The 12,960-nt window shown below is 44.7% G+C and overlaps 1 protein-coding gene across 5 annotated transcripts in view; it reads right to left on the bottom strand.

Annotated features, from left to right (window-relative positions):
• ST3GAL6 (ST3 beta-galactoside alpha-2,3-sialyltransferase 6) overlaps positions 1 to 12,960 on the bottom strand; it is a 358,764-nt gene that overhangs the window by 207,835 nt on the left and 137,969 nt on the right. The window lies entirely within an intron of this gene.

Raw genomic sequence — 12,960 nt, 5'->3', positions numbered from 1 at the left:
AACTAGATGATTTTTTTTTTTCCAACCTTACGCTCGCATGAATGGACATTGAAAAGGGTGAAATTGAACAGATAAACTGAATATAGAACATTTGATCTTTCAATGCCACATTGGCATGAAATTACAGTGTAAGCACGTTACCTTAGGGGACAATCTGGGGGAAATTGAGGCTGCATATAAGTATTTGGGATACACCTAGTGATGTGTCTCCCTCACTCCATTTGCAGATAGGAGTGTGAAGTGCCACTAATAGGACACATCAATGCTTGCCATACTAATAGCCCCAAAACACTGGCCGATTGCCGGCCGTCGGACTCCACGGCGGTGTGGGGGGTTCCGTCGGGGCGTCCTGGGCGTCTGAAAGATATGAACGATATCTCGTTCATAAATGAACGAGATCGTTCCTATCTTTCAGCGTTATTAGTTATCTTGTTTCTATTTTTATGTTTCGCATCTCTTAAGTGACCAGAGAATATTTGCAATCATCATCTAAAATACAGACAGTGCCTTATATCACTCCTAGGTTTTATTAGTTTTAAGAGGATAAATCAGCACCTGGGACATAGGGGGTGATTCAGACCTGATTGCTGGGCTGCTAATTCTGTTGTCCTGCATTCAGATAGTCTCCACCCAAGGGGAGTGTAAATTCGCCCGTGCAAGTGTGCGATAGCATGTGTATGTGGTGCTACAAATGTACCTCAGTCAGCGGACAGCTGCACATTCTCTCTCACCACACTCACCATTGAATGATTTTACCAGTGTGTGCAGTCTCTGCGCAGCACAGGACTTACACCTGCAATGCGATCAGAACAAGCTGATCGGGCCGGAGCTGATGTCACACACCCTCCCTCAAAACTCTTGGGAACGCCTGTGTTTTTCCGGACACACCCAGTAAACTGTCAGTAATCATCCACATCCGGCCTCTTCCTGTCAATCACCTAGCAAACAAATGCCCACGCTATTGAAATTTTCGCACCAGCTTGTCGCTGTTCGGCAATGCCTGTTGTTGTTTGGCGACGCAAGTGCGCATTGCGGTGCATACGCAGTCTATCGATAACCGCCCGCTGTGTGAAAACACACAGCAGTGATCAGGTCTGAACCGGTCCCATAGTTAGGGCATCAGAAGTTTGCTCTCAAACATTTGGAAAAACACTATTACACATATGGGATTTGGTTTTTTATCCACCTTTTCAATTGCATGGAGTACATTATTTAGCTAATCTACAAATCACATGTCCCTTACTTTTAGGGTAAAATTTGTTTGAAGTGATGGATTGTTCTGGATAAACACCTATTACTGCATATGGCCCTTAATCTGGACTAATTCTCTCAAGGCCGCTATTAGTTTTAATAACCGTGTCACTGTAAACACTGGTGTTAAAACAATGGTCACCCAACGGCATCTATTCAATTGTTTGCCAACCGAGCGCGACTGCATGATTTCTGCTTGAGCCCTCCTGTGGCATCTAAACCCAATGCACTCGGACGCAACAAGCACGATAATGCAGCCATGCCCAATTGGCAAAACAACTGAATTGCTTCATCAGGTGCCCTTTACTTATCACAGTTCAAAAAACAATTGCGTTCCCCCTATAGGTGTTGAAGAAAAAATAAAAAAAATGCACAGGCTTGGTGGGTATATAAGGTGTACAACTGGCCGTCTGCACACATATCACTCGTTGCTGTCATGGTTAAATGGGGCGATTTATCAGAGTTGCAAAAAGGGATGATTATCGGCTTTCGGGCCAAGGGTGGCAGTATTTCTGAAACAGCAAACTTTGTGAACTGTCCGCGTGCTGCTGTGGTGAAGGTGTATCATGACTGGACATACTGCACCATTGCGAATAACCAATCTGGAAACCTCAGAGCACCACATGCCATTGACGTGAGAGTGAACGTTGGCTATGAAGGTACGTGAGGGTCGACCGCGATGCTACAGTGGAGCAGCTAACTGTCAAAATAAACCTGGGGGCTACCAGACGTTTGTCTAAATGACAGGTCAGCCCATCTAGCTGCTGTCCGTGCTGCACACGGCGGTTACTCTGGCTATTAGCTGGTGGTCATAATAATATCACTCGGCCGAGCCACACCTTCTTTTTACACACAAGTTCTGTTGTGCTTTATCTGCCCCTTTGTACATGTGTAAACCCAATTCCTTTAGTACACTGTGAATTGTTTTTCACTGCGACCACACTGTGACTAAGACGCAACATGTAAATAAATATACAGTTTACTATTCATCCCTGAGTGTCTGAGTTGTGTCAGGTGCCTCGCATCATACAGTATAAAGATGCCAATTGTAGGGGGGACCCACCTGTGAGAGAAAAGTAGGAACCCAAAGATGAGTTAAAAAAAAAAAAATTCCCAATCTTCTTACTTTCACAGTGTGTGGTAGCAGTCTGTACGTCACACACAGTGCCAGATTAAGGTCTTGATGGGCCTGGAGGTGAACTGTATAAAGGGCCTATTGTGGGCTGCTGCACGGGGTGTGACTACTGATATGGGGGTGTTTGTCTGTGCCGTGAGGTGCAACTAGCACCAAGGAGGGCATAGCTACCCACCTTCCTTTACCCACTTCAATCTCCTTCTCCTCTTTGCTTAAATGAAGCATATACCTGTCTAAAGAAAAACACAAAAAACACAAACTATGGTTTATTAATAAAATAAAATTAATGTTATTGAGGTTAGTAATACTCTGGGAACAAAAAAAAAAAAAAGGCCCAAATTATGTAATTCTAGTGTTTTGTCAATTTTTGGAAAAATTACAAAACCAAAACCAGTCACAGCGTTTTCGGCACACCTCAATATTTTACCAGCATGCTCGGTTGTCCATCCAGTGAATCAAACAGCATATGGAAGTGGTGGTGTCACTTAGTCTTTCAATCAGGCAGAAGTAAAAACAGACACAGGGTCTGATTCAGAGTTGCAAGCAAAGGCAAAAAAAAACACAACTGGGCAAATCCATGTGGGGCTGATACAACATGTGCAGAGAGATTTAGATTTGGGTGGGTTGTATCCCACTAACACTGGACAGCTTCATATTTAGCAATTTCGATTACAGTGGTAAATGTATTACCCTCCGTTATGGAGGAGGAGCAGTATCGGTGCACGTTATAGCTCAGATAGAGCCCCTGTCCATATCGGCACTGCTATCTAACAGTTTCCACAGCTGCAGGTGGCGATGCCCATACACCGCAGTAAGGATAGAGCTGACCCTGGCTGTGGCGGGTGCCGGCTCCAGACTGCATAGGGGATCTCGCGTGAGTATGAGATACCGCGCATGCACAGTGGAGCCGGCCGGGTAGGGAGACACAGCGCATCAGCACTGAGCTGATGCACTGTGTGCTATGGGGAACATTGTCGGAGGAGGGAGCACTCGACAGACAAGATGTTAATACATCTTGTTGATGTCACTTCCTGCTTCACCTCGTTAATGATGTGAAGCAGGAAGTGTTAGAGTGGCATGTATAATACATTTAGCCATCAGTTTGGACACACCTCACACTTCCCAACTAAAAAACATTTAACTGATTTTTTTTTTAACGTGTAATTTCCCCGATTTCCCAATGGATCGCTGATCGGCAGATCAGCGGTGCCGACGAACTGGAGAATTGCAGCCATTGATGTATGGGGGGCAATAACTTGCAGGAACAGTGTGGAGCTATTCAAATAATAGGGCTGTTCTAAGCAGAGTGTGACCGCTTGACCGAGGTCTGCTAGGAAGGATCAGTCTGTGTGGTCGATTAGGTAGCCCCTTGTAACCAATAGCTCCAGTTCACCTGGCGCGGATTGCGGGAGGTCTCAGTCTGTTCGTGGTATGGTAACCTCAGCAGCACTGAGTCAGGACTGAGTGCTTTTAAATAAAAGAAATGAGTGTGGTGTGCTGCGCTCCTTTACTGGATAATTATTTGGCCCAGATGTACTAAGCCTTGAATAGTGATAATTTTCACGGTAATAAAGTACCAACCAACCAGCTCCTAACTGTCATTTCTCAATCCCAGCCTGTAACATGGCAGTTAGGAGCTGATTGGCTGGTACATTATCACCATGAAATGTTTCACTTTTCAAGGCTTAGTGCATCTCCCCCATCCCTGTGTGTAGATAGATTTATTTATGACAGCGCCCAGCGACATTCGTTACTTACATTAAACCGCACAGCAGCATCCGATGTTCACATTACACCGCACAGCACTGTCACATAACAGCGCACTGCGGCATCCTTTATGCACATTATGTCACCAAGTAGCATTCGTTACTCACATTACACCGCCCAGCGACGTCCGTTACTCACATTGGGGTCTATTCATGAAGCAGTGAAAAGAGTAGAGAAGTGAGCCTGTGGAGAAGTTGCCCATGACAACCAATCAGCTGCTCTGTACAACTGTATAGTATCATACACTCCAACTGTACCTTTTTAATGGGTACAGTACCTTTTTTTTATGGTCTGTACCTATTTTTGGCTCTCCAAACTTCCATTGAAAGTATAGGAAAAGGGACGTGACCACGCCCCCTTTACCCGTTACCATGCCCCTTTTTCTTATTTGTACCGATTTTTGTGTGTAAAATGTTGGAGGGTATGTAGTATGCAAATTATAAATGTTAGTTCAGTGCCGATTGGTTGCTATGGACGACTCCTCCACTGGCTCACTTCTCCACACTTTTCACTGCTTCATGAATAGACCCCATTACAATGCCCAGTGGCATCTGTTATTCACATTACACCACCCAGCAGCGTCTATTATTCACATTACACTGCACAGCAGCGTCTATTATTCACAATACAGTGTACAGCGGCGTCACATTACATCGCCCAGTGGCATCCAGTACTCACATTACACCGCACAGCAGCATCACATTATTTACATTACAGTGTACAGCGGTGTCACATTACACCACACAGAGGCGCCCGTTATTCCCATTACACTGCACAGAGGTATCCGTTGTTCACATTACACCACCCAGCGGCGTCCGTTGCTCAAATTACAACGCACAGCGGCGTCCATTATTCACATTAAACTGCGCAGATGCATCTGTTATTCACATTACAGCGCACGACAGCGTCCGTTACTCACATTACACCGAACAGTATCGTCACATTATTCACATGAAAGCGCACAGTGGTGTCACATGAAAGCGCACAGTGGTGTCACATGAAAGCGCACAGTGGTGTCACATGAAAGCGCACAGTGGTGTCACATGAAAGCGCACAGTGGTGTCACATGAAAGCGCACAGTGGTGTCACATGAAAGCGCACAGTGGTGTCACATGAAAGCGCACAGTGGCATCTGTTATTCACATTACAACGCCCAGCGGCGTCCCTAGCTCACATTACACCGCACAGAGGCATCCGTTATTCACATTACAGAGCACAGCAGCATCACATTACAGCGCCCTTCGACATCCGTTACTCACATTACAGCGCCCAGTGATGTCTGTTACTCACATTACAATGCTCTGCGGCGTCCGTTATTTACATTACACCACACACTGGCATCCGTTACTCATATTACAACGCCCAGCAGCATCCATTACGCACATTATACTGGACAGCGGTGTCACAATATACAAATTACAGCGCACTGCGGCATCCGTTACTCACATTACAACGCCCAGCAGAGTCCGTTACTCACATTACAATGCCCAGCGGTAACCGTTGCTCACATTACATCGCACAGCAGCGTCCATTACTCACATTACACTGGACACCGGTTTCCCATTATTCACATTACAGCACACAGCGACATCTGTTACATTACAATGCTCTGTGGCATCCGTTATTCACATTATAACACCCAGCGGCGTCCATTACGCACATTACACCGCACAGTAGCATCACATTCACATGACAGTGTACAGCAGCGTCACATTACACTGCCCATTGGCATTCGTTACTCACGTTACACCATACAGCGGCGTCACATTATAGCGTAGTCACATTATACCGCACAGAGGCATCCATTACTCACATTATACCGCAAAGAGGCATCCATTACTAACATTATACCGCAAAGAGGCGTCCATTACTCACATTACACCGCACAGAGGTGTCCATTACTCACATTATACCGCACAGAGGCGTCCATTACTCACATTATACCACATAGAGGCGTCCATTACTCACATTACACCGCACAGAAGGCGTCCATTACTCACATTACAGCGCACAGAGGCGTCCATTACTCACATTACACCGCACAGAGGCATCCATTACTCACATTATACCGCAAAGAGGCGTCCATTACTCACATTACACTGCACAGAAGGCATCCATTACTAACATTATACCGCAAAGAGGCGTCCATTACTAACATTATACCGCAAAGAGGCGTCCATTACTCACATTACACTGCACAGAAGGCGTCCATTACTCACATTATACCGCACAGAGGCGTCCATTACTCACATTACACTGCACAGAAGGCGTCCATTACTCACATTATACCGCACAGAGGCGTCCATTACTCACATTATAGCGCACAGAGGCGTCCATTACTCACATTACACCACACAGAGGTGTCCATTACCGACATAACACCGCACAGCGATGTCTGTTACTTACATTACAACGCCCAGTGTCATCAGATATTCACATTACACCGCCTAGCAGCGTCCGTTACTCACATTACACCGCGGGCAGGGGTGACGTGAGTGGGGGTGGGGGGAGTGATAAAACTGTTCTATCACAAGAGCACTTCATTTGCAGGCAGAGGTCAGACAGATTAGAGAAGACTCATGCTCACCAATCCTGCTAGATCCACAGCGGTCGCACAGTCTCTTCCTCCAAGGTCCGCGCGATGACGTCAGCGGAGTTTGGCGTGCAGACCTCCTCCTCTTCCTGACAGCCGGGTGGTGTGGGGGCGGGACCTCTTCTCCTGTTAGCATCTGGCGGCCGCAGCGCACAAGGCAAAGTACATTAACATTAGTGACGCGTGGGTAGGGTAGGCGGGGCTACAGCTGACAGGCGTCCCCACACACCAATCAGCCCACCAGTCCTCTACTCGGGAGAAGGAGGATGAAAGTACAGAGCCACAATTCGTTTGCAGTACTGATCAATAGATTTCCTGTCCTGGCATCGGGGCTTTTGCAGGGAGGCCTGGTGATGAAGCTCCTTCACTTATGGCTAAAAAAAAATATGTTGACAACACCTCCCTTCCTGCCATTGGGGTACCTGCCAGCAGCGGGACTCCCCTTATCCACAGGCTAGCAGATCGCGGGCATAATGCCGCGAGGGAGCGTGTGGCCTAATGTCGCGAGGGGGCGAAGCTACGGTCGTGGGCTGCGAACATGAAAAAAACTTGGTTTATCAGGTTCCCCGCATGTGCCACTGACCGGCGCTGCGGCTGGGGGCTGAGGGGGTTCGGCTGGTGTTGGTGATGCCAGATGAGGCGGGCCCTAGGGGACGCTACAGGCTGCCGTAACAGGGGGAAAAAAATTCCTGTCTACAGCAGCATAGACATTTGCAGATGCTGTGGGCCTATTTTTGAGGGTGAGCTTGGAGCTGCGGCTCCATCAGCCCCATTGTTAATCCAGCCCTGGTCACACCCATTTCTACCAATTACTTAATATTTTGATGGTTGTTCAATGCTCCAAATGCAACATTTTTTTAAATAAAATAACCTAAAACAAAACAATTTCAAATTACTGCAATATGCCAAACAAATGGATAGCAACTTGCCGATGCTAGTGTGTATTTTGTTATTTCTACTAGATCATATTAGATCATCAAAACCCCCCCCACCCCCACACACACACAGTAAAAACAGCCAATTCGCCAGGACCAGTATAGATATAAATGCTATGTGTGAATGTAAGTATGTATGTATAAGATGTGATGATAATATTTATTTTATGTTCATATCAAGCCCTGAAGCTGGGAAAACTAGATCCCAGACTGCATTGAACGGTGAATCAAGCCCAACATTGAACACCGGGCGAGAATAAAACACTTAATATACTGTATATTTAAAATAATACTTGAATAAAACATGGGACATAACATGGTGACCTAGGGTGATCTGGAGACCTCCATGGGCTGCTGGCTCCCCTGTACCCCATCAAAGGGACATGGAGTCCTTGGTAGTCCTGCTGTGGTGTCCCAAATTCCTGGTAGTCCAGTGCTGTATGAAGAGGTAGCTGTTGCTCTAAAAGCAACTAGCTTAGTAGCAGGAAGACTATTGCCCCTGGGTCTCGCTGCCTCCTTTTGGCCAGACTGACCCTGGGCCAGGGAGAGAAACCAGCCGCTGGAGCAACCTGGAAGTCCGTTTTTGGAGAGAAGCATCTTTTACCCCCTAACCTCACCACCAGCCTTCCAGGGGTAATGGCCAAGAACTGGGCTCTCCTCCTAGGACAGCTCCTACACGGGAAGGAGTACACTCCACGCTGTCCACTAGACAATGGTATGCACATTTGCAGTTCAAAGTATACCTGTATGCTAGGGGGGTTCCTAGCACTTCTTGACTACAGAAACAAACTGCTGTTGTAAATACATTTTATTGAAGCGAATTAACATCTTTACTGCTTTTAAGAAATGCCTGTATCTGCTTTTACCTGTGGCTACTAGAATATCAACAAACACTATTCTCTTCTCAGACTGTCCTGCAGGTGAACCCAGTGTCTCCAAGTTAAAGTGCTCTGCCCACTACCATGAAGAGCAAAGGTCCGCAGGAAGTGGCTAGTGAGGAATTAGCTAACACCAACCAGCAGAAGTGTGACCGCACATACCCAGATGTAATCAGTTACAGGTGTCTTTGTGGGAACAAGTGGCTCCAGGTGAACCTGCAGCTGGCAGCAAGTATCCCGCCCACAACGCATTGGGTGGAGACAATAATAGGAAGTTGCTGATAGATCTGAATGGGCTTCCATTTCACCATCAGATTTACATAGAGTAACCTCTATGTAAATCTGGACCTTTTGGTAGAATTAGGACATCCAGTCACAATCACAATTAACATCTAATATTTATTGTCTATTCTATATCTAGTGCATACAATATTTATGCAGCACTTTACAGGTACTACCTCAGACACAGACTTCCTGCTAACAATGACATGATGTCTAACAAGCAAGGAGACAAAGTGACTCATCTGATGTCAGGAGGATTAGATGCTTTGATCAGAACTGGTTCTTCAAAATACAAACGCTTACCAGGGAACATTTGATAAAATCAACAATATTTCATAAGCAAATGAAATTCATACAATTAGATCGGTTCCGGTATGAATGGTCGACCATGTTATGGTCAACAGTCATTAGGTCGACCACTATTGGTCGACATTGACATGGTCGACATGGACACATGGTCGACACATGAAAATGGTCGACACATGAAAGGTGGACACATGAAAAGGTCAACATAAGTTTTTTACTTTTTTTGGTGTTGTTTTTTGCGTAATGTGACTGGGAACCCCAATTAGTGCACCGCGTCCCCTCGCATGGCTCGCCATGCTTCGGGCATAGGGGGTCATTCCGAGTTGTTCGCTCGCAAGCTGCTTTTAGCAGCTTTGCACACGCTAAGCCGCCGCCTACTGGGAGTGAATCTTAGCTTATCAAAACTGCGAACGAAAGATTAGCAGAATTGCGAATAGACACTTCTTAGCAGTTTCTGAGTAGCTCCAGACTTACTCGGCATCTGCGATCAGTTCAGTCAGTTTCGTTCCTGGTTTGACGTCACAAACACACCCAGCGTTCGCCCAGACACTCCTCCGTTTCTCCAGCCACTCCCGCGTTTTTACCAGAAACTGTAGCGTTTTTTCCGCACACACCCATAAAACGGCCTGTTTCCGCCCAGAAACACCCACTTCCTGTCAATCACATTACGATCACCAGAACGAAGAAAAAACCTTGTAATGCCGTGAGTAAAATACCTAATTGCATAGCAAATTTACTTGGCGCAGTCGCACTGCGGACATTGCGCATGCGCATTAGCGACTAATCGCTCCGTTGCGAAAAAAAATAACGAGCGAACAACTCGGAATGACCCCCATGGTGCCTTCGCTCCGCTACCGCTTCGCTCGGCACAGATTACCGTTCCAATCGTAGTCCACGTGGATCGTAAAGTATGGAAAAGTTCCCCAAAAGAAAAAAAAGTTAAAAATATCATGTCGACCTTTTCATGTGTCGACCTTTCATGCGTCGACCATGTGCCCATGTCGACCATGTCAATGTCGACCAATAGTGGTCGACCTAATGACTGTCGACCATAACATGGTCGACCATCTGAACGGATACCAATTAGATCATGCTTCCAGTACAAGTGGTAGGCTTACATTCTGTACATTACTATCGAATAATAATTGTCCTTTCTGGAGTACCCTTACGTTTCTAGCAAAAACAACAGTTAAGTTTAACATTTTAAAATGATTCTTGAGGGCAAAAGGACCAATAAGAAACAATGATTTAATCTATTGTGGGTCACTATTCGTCCAATACTGACACTTCCCTTTGTAATGTGGAATAGATTATTCAAGGAATAATAACGGCCCAGGCTTATTAACATTTAAGATTAGGTGTAAATAAACACAACAAAAGTTATACAGAGTACTTTGTAATGAGAATGTGTAAAGTGATTAAGGGACGGTAAAGGAAATAATTATGATGTAGGGCTATCAATGGACCAAATGACAGAGCACAAACAGTTTTCTAATCAAGCACATGCGCCTTGTAAAGAAATATGGAAAGACTGGGATTACTATACGTGATGGTTGGAGCCAGGGCAAACGCTAGACTTTCCTCTGACCAAACAACGATTATATCAACTCCCAGCAGGGTAACAGGAAGGCTCATTACTAATACATCAGCTGTGCCTCAGCCCAGTGAGACAGAGGATTCCTATACCACTTTAGCCGGCAACTTTCAGCATGCTGCTATTTTTAATTTTTAGCAAGTTTTAGAATTATGCAGAAGTTGTTTCAGGAAATAAAATGCAAAAAGTATTTTTTTTTATTTTATTATTTTCAAGGACGTGTAACGTTGAGCTGGGCGTCTATTTGCTGATGAATGTGCATTCTGCCAACACTAAAATAGAACCACTCACACACAAGCAAAAAGCTTAATCCAGAGAAGCAGTTTCATTAGTTTTTACATTACTCCTAAATCCTAATTGATAAATAACTTGATCCGGTGCCCTCATCACAGTCCTCAGGCAGTATACATATATACATCCCTTCGATAGATGCGGCACTCTGGATACAATCACGGAGACACAGCGTATTGTCAACGTTTCAAACTTTTATCCGGATGACAAATGATAACATTTTGAAACGTTGACTATATGCTGTGTCTCCATGATTATATCCAGAGTGCCCCATCTATCGAAGGGAATATATAAGTTTGGGGTCACTTAGAAATTTCCTTTTTTTTTTTTTTTTTTTTTTAAAGAAAAGCACTGTTATTTTCAAAGAGGATAACATTAAATGAATCAGAAATTCACTCTATACATTGGTAATGTGGTAAATGACTATACTAGCTGCAAACGTCTGGTTTTAATGGAATATCTACATAGGTGTATAGAGGCCCATATCCAGCAACCATCACTCCAGTGTTCTAATAGTACATTGTGTTTGCTTATCGTTGTAGAAGACTAATGGATGATTAGAAAACCCTTGTGCAATTATGTTAGCACAGCTGAAAACAGGTTTGCTCATTAGAGAAGCTATAAAACTGGCCTTCCTTTGAGCTAGTTGAGTATCTGGAGCATCACATTTGTGGGTTCGATTATACTCTCAAAATGGCAAGAAAGAGAGAACTTTCATGTGAAACTCGACAGTCTATTCTTGTCCTTAGACATGAAGACTATTCCATGCGAGAATTTTCAAGAAACTGAACATTTCCTACAATGGTGTGTACTACTCCCTTCAGAGAAAAGCACAAACAGGCCCTAACCAGTGTAGAAAGAGAACTGGGAGGCCCCAATGCACAACTGAGCAAGAAGACAAGTACATTAGAGTCTCTAGTTTGAGAAATAAGACGCCTCACAGGTCCTCAACTGGCAGTTTCATTAAACGGTACCCGCAAAACGCCAGTGTCTACAGTGAAGAGGCGACTCCGGGATGCTGACCTTCTAGGCAGAGTGACAAAGAAAAAGCCATATCCGAAACTGGGCAATAAAAGGAAAAGATTAATATGAGCAAAAGAACACAGACATTGGACAGAGAAAGATTGGAAAAAAGTGTTATGGACAAACAAATCGAAGTTTGAGGTGCTTGGATCACACAGAAGAACATTTGTAAGACACAGAACAAGTGAAAAAATGCTGAAAGAGTGCCTGACGCCATCTGTCAAGCATGGTGGAGGTAATGTGATGGTCTGGGGCTGCTTTGGTGCTGGTAAAGTGGGAGATTTGAACAAGGTAAAAGTGATTTTGAATAAGGAAGGCTATCACTCCATTTTGCAACGCCATGCCATACCTTTTGGACAGCTCTTGATTGGAGCAAATTTTCTCCTCCAACAAGACAATGACCCAAAGCACACCTCCAAATTATGCAAGAACTATTTAGGGAAGAAGCAGGCAGCTGGTATTCTGTCTGTAATGGAGTGGCCAGCGCAGTCACAAGATCTCAATCCCATTGAGCTGTTGTGGGAGCAGCTTGACCGTATGGTACGCAAGAAGTGCCCATCAAGCCAATCCAACTTGTGGGAGGTGCTTCAAGAAGCGTGGGGTGAATGAAATTTCTTCAGATTACCTCAACAAATTAACAGCTAAAATGCCAAAGGTCTGCAATGCTGTAATTGCTGCAAAGGGAGCATTCTTTGACGAAAGCAAAGTTTGAAGGACAAAATTACTATTTCAAATAAAAAAATCTATATTTCTAACCTTGGCAATTGTCTTGACTATATGTTCTATTCATTTTACAATTCATTTGATAAATAAAAGTGAGTTTCCATGGAATACACAAAACCATCTGGGTGACCCCAAACTTTTGAATGGTAATATATATCTATATATCTCACACACACACACAC

Source organism: Pseudophryne corroboree, chromosome 2 (genome assembly GCF_028390025.1).
Source record: "Pseudophryne corroboree isolate aPseCor3 chromosome 2, aPseCor3.hap2, whole genome shotgun sequence".
Lineage (NCBI taxonomy): Eukaryota > Metazoa > Chordata > Amphibia > Anura > Myobatrachidae > Pseudophryne > Pseudophryne corroboree.
Note: the sequence above shows the minus strand (reverse complement) of the source record. Positions and strands in the feature narration are given on the sequence as shown.